Genomic DNA, 4,709 nt, shown 5'->3' on the forward strand with positions numbered 1-4,709 from the left:
GAAGGTAGGGCGGAAGGCCCTCTTCAGCCTGCTTTCAGGAATCGTGGGAATGGGTGGGTGGTGGTTCGGGTGAGAAAGTTGAGACGGACGAAATGAAGACAGAAGAGAATGAAAGATTATCTGTGGAATATTACTGCCTCAGCATTTGCCTAAGTGATCCAAGGAAACCACAGAAAAACTTGGACCAAGGCAGACGGGCCCGGAATCGAACCGGCGTCCTCCCGAATGCTAAGCAATGGTCTAGACCTCTAGGCCATGCCGCTCGGTGCAACACTCCTGTGGTTGTCTTTCATTTATACTCATTTCTACTCAACCACATCTCCTTCCTCCTCCTAAACGTATCCCTACTTCTTTCCCTCTCTCCACCAAATAAATTCTTTTCAAAATTCGCATTCTTCCTACTATAAATTCAACAATATATGTATTAATGCTTACACTCACTGACATCGTCAAGAGCCAATAACATCATGTGACCAGTAACAGCAACCGTTTAACAGTAACCATTTAACAGTTACACGTTTACGATCGATGATGTTTCGTCAGTTACCTACTCCTCTGTGCTAGAATCGGTTATCTTACCCTACTGACCTAGATTAGATTACTGTTCTCATATAGTTAAGGATATGGATTGTTCTAGTTTTAGGGAAATGCGAAGATTAGCTCAGAATAGGAAACAGTGAAGGTACGTGTCCAAGCAGTCTTAGAACTGACGATCTTGACCTTATGATGATGATGATGGTGAAGAAATGTGGTTACAGGGGGTTATGTTATGATGATGTTGTTCATCTATACATTTAAAAGCCCTATTCTTTTTTAATAAATCGGTTAATAAATGAATCAACATTGCAAAATTTTTGATAAACCTCCGAAAGTAACTAGCTATTCCTATAAAACTTAGAACTACTCTTATGTTGGTATTGGAAAATTAATGATACTCTTTAATTTAGGTTTTCCCAGTGAAATTCCTAACTCACTGATTTCAAAGCCCAAATAATCAATTTTTCTCAAAAAAATTGGCATTTGTCAATCCTCAAGGTTAGATTATTCCTTCTTAATATTTTTAATAATTGTCTTAAATTGTTCATACCCTCTTCTATAGTTTCACAAGGTAAAATGATGTCTAAATAAGCCATTGCAAGTGTATTTTTAAAATTAAGTTTATAAACCTGAGAAACTGCGGGCGCCTTATATAAACCGACCCCCATTCGTTTTAACTGATATACACCGTCGGGTGTAATAAACGCTATTTTTGGTTTCGAAGATTCATCCATTGGAATCTGATAATAACCGCTTTTTAAGTCTAAAGTTATAAAATACCGTTTGTTGTGAAGTATGTATAGTTGATCATCAATTCCGGGGAGAGGTAATGATCCTTCTTCGTGATGCGATTAAGAGCTCTGTAGTCCATACATAATCGGTAGTCTCCCGTCTTTTTTCGTACCAATAACTTATGTTGGGTAGCATCTTTTAAGAACATAACTTATTGTAAGATTTATCTCCTTATGCTTCAAAAAAATTAATAAATAGTCCGTTTTACACTTTTACCCCCATCATTTATTACGTTGAGGGATTTTATAAATATGTTTCTTCTGTTCTTATACTACATCTTATTACCTAACATTTCATATACTACTCACTCCTCCAACTCATTAATTACACTAACTTATAATTTTTTGAAACACATCGACTTCCACCAAATTTACTATCATAACTTTTCTTCTGCGACACCTCTCCATTGAAATCATAAACGGGTAGTACATTATAAATAACAACTTTTATCTTCTCTACGCTTCTTCCATTATTACACTTTTTCACCAATAAACAATTACTACTGTTCCAACATTACATACAAACTTATGTCACCATTCCTACCTTCCTAATCCCCCACTATACTATACTCCTTCCCCAATAATACTTCATCATCCCCACTATTCCCCCACCACCTTTCTTCCTATATAAACCATTGAAACTTTCGTAGAGCATCACTTCATGAGAAGGGTCTTGCGGTTTACAATGGATCTTTCTCGTGTATCCACTGTCCTTTCACCATTCCGACAAACAACCAATTCAATTGTACCTATCACCCGGTTGCAATGCAACATTTGTCAACGTCTTCGTCAAAGCTGTAACGTTGCAACAGGGTTCTGTTGTCAAGAATGTCTTGATAACACACCTCGACTTTTTTGTTACAGCTGTAGAATGTATAACGTCGATGTTGTGAACTCATGCTGTCGACCTTGTCGTCAGGGGGTTCACTCATACCTCTGCGAAAAGTCGGGTCTTCTTTATGAGATCGATGATACCCATACACTTTCCTGCCTACTTTGCACTTCAGCTGAACAAAGGTGTCATCTCTTTCGGTCCATTATGATGACACCATCCTTGCACTAACTTTTTTCCTAATTACCTTTCCCTTTCCTTCCCCACCCTACCAAACTTTCCTTTCCCACACGTTTGACCTTGACACACTTCTTCAAATATATACCACTCTTACCTACATGTTGTTTTTATTAAATCTACTTCCACATTACATCATCATTTATTTCAGAACAAATTGTACAATATACATGTTTACGCTCCATCAACATTTACGATATTATTACAAATTTCCCTCACATAACCTTCTTCAAATACACTATCCCTCCTTAAATGATGGTTATGGGTGCAAACAAATTCGCAACTGCAAATCTCTCCGCACCATCCGCAATGAATGTGGACTTCGTCGTGGAGGTGAACTTCTAATATCCACAAATTCGGTACTCGCGTATACAACGATATTATTCTACCATTGTTCGCTCCATACCGACAACTCCCACACATAGGTATATAACGAAGATTATTCCTATAGCAGTACAAGACGTAAGCAGATGTATGCTGTATAGTTAATTTTGCACTCAAACAGTTTACGGGCTACGCTCCACTCTTTCATCCGACTGATGTCACTTACATACCTCACTGCTTTATTTTCACTGTACTGCTGTCTATCCACGTAGTCTTCTCTACGTAACACGACATTACGATGTACCTCGTCCAAAACCTCCACATGTTCAACAACGTTCCAATATTGTACGTCTTCTACACCACCACACACTTCATGTGTACAGTTGCCGCTACTTACATCCATCCTCGCACTTCAATTTTCACACTTCTACCTCTTATGTGCAACACTCCTGTGGTTGTCTTTCATTTACACTCCTTTCTACTCAACCACATCTCCTTCCTCCTCCTAAACGTATCCCTACTTCTTTCCCTCTCTCCACCAAATAAATTCTTTTCAAAATCCGCATTCTTACTACTATAAATTCAACAATATATGTATTAATGCTTACACTCACTGACATCGTCAAGAGCCAATAACATCATGTGACCAGTAACAGCAACCGTTTAACAGTAACCATTTAACAGTTACACGTTTACGATCGATGATGTTTCGTCAGTTACCTACTCCTCTGTGCTAGAATCGGTTATCTTACCCTACTGACCTAGATTAGATTACTGTTCTCATATAGTTAAGGATATGGATTGTTCTAGTTTTAGGGAAATGCGAAGATTAGCTCAGAATAGGAAACAGTGAAGGTACGTGTCCAAGCAGTCTTAGAACTGACGATCTTGACCTTATGATGATGATGATGGTGAAGAAATGTGGTTACAGGGGGTTATGTTATGATGATGTTGTTCATCTATACATTTAAAAGCCCTATTCTTTTTTAATAAATCGGTTAATAAATGAATCAACATTGCAAAATTTTTGATAAACCTCCGAAAGTAACTAGCTATTCCTATAAAACTTAGAACTACTCTTATGTTGGTATTGGAAAATTAATGATACTCTTTAATTTAGGTTTTCCCAGTGAAATTCCTAACTCACTGATTTCAAAGCCCAAATAATCAATTTTTCTCAAAAAAATTGGCATTTGTCAATCCTCAAGGTTAGATTATTCCTTCTTAATATTTTTAATAATTGTCTTAAATTGTTCATACCCTCTTCTATAGTTTCACAAGGTAAAATGATGTCTAAATAAGCCATTGCAAGTGTATTTTTAAAATTAAGTTTATAAACCTGAGAAACTGCGGGCGCCTTATATAAACCGACCCCCATTCGTTTTAACTGATATACACCGTCGGGTGTAATAAACGCTATTTTTGGTTTCGAAGATTCATCCATTGGAATCTGATAATAACCGCTTTTTAAGTCTAAAGTTATAAAATACCGTTTGTTGTGAAGTATGTATAGTTGATCATCAATTCCGGGGAGAGGTAATGATCCTTCTTCGTGATGCGATTAAGAGCTCTGTAGTCCATACATAATCGGTAGTCTCCCGTCTTTTTTCGTACCAAAATGCAGGGGCCTGCAAAAGGAGAATTTGAGTCTTCAATCACATCGGCCTTTTTCGCCTTCAAACACTGATAAATAATCGATAGGGTTTATAATACACAAGTGTATCATTCACAAGCTCGATTTTCATTTTCACTTTATCGGTAACTCCTAATTGTCGCATATTTCTCGCCACCACATCTTTATATTCATTGGTATGTTCTAACTCGAACTCGGCGTCATCACCCGTTAATTCGGTTTTAATTTCGTCCTTCGTCATTTCATGGGTATTTATTTAGCGTTCGGGAGGCAAGGTTTTGATGTTCGCTTCTTCACATAATTAACCGCGTGTTGACACTTCCTTCCGTTATTATCATTTCAGTCTCTGCTAAGT

Source organism: Agrilus planipennis, unplaced genomic scaffold, assembly GCF_000699045.2.
Source record: "Agrilus planipennis isolate EAB-ADULT unplaced genomic scaffold, Apla_2.0 scaffold198, whole genome shotgun sequence".
Classification (NCBI taxonomy): Eukaryota; Metazoa; Arthropoda; class Insecta; order Coleoptera; family Buprestidae; genus Agrilus; species Agrilus planipennis.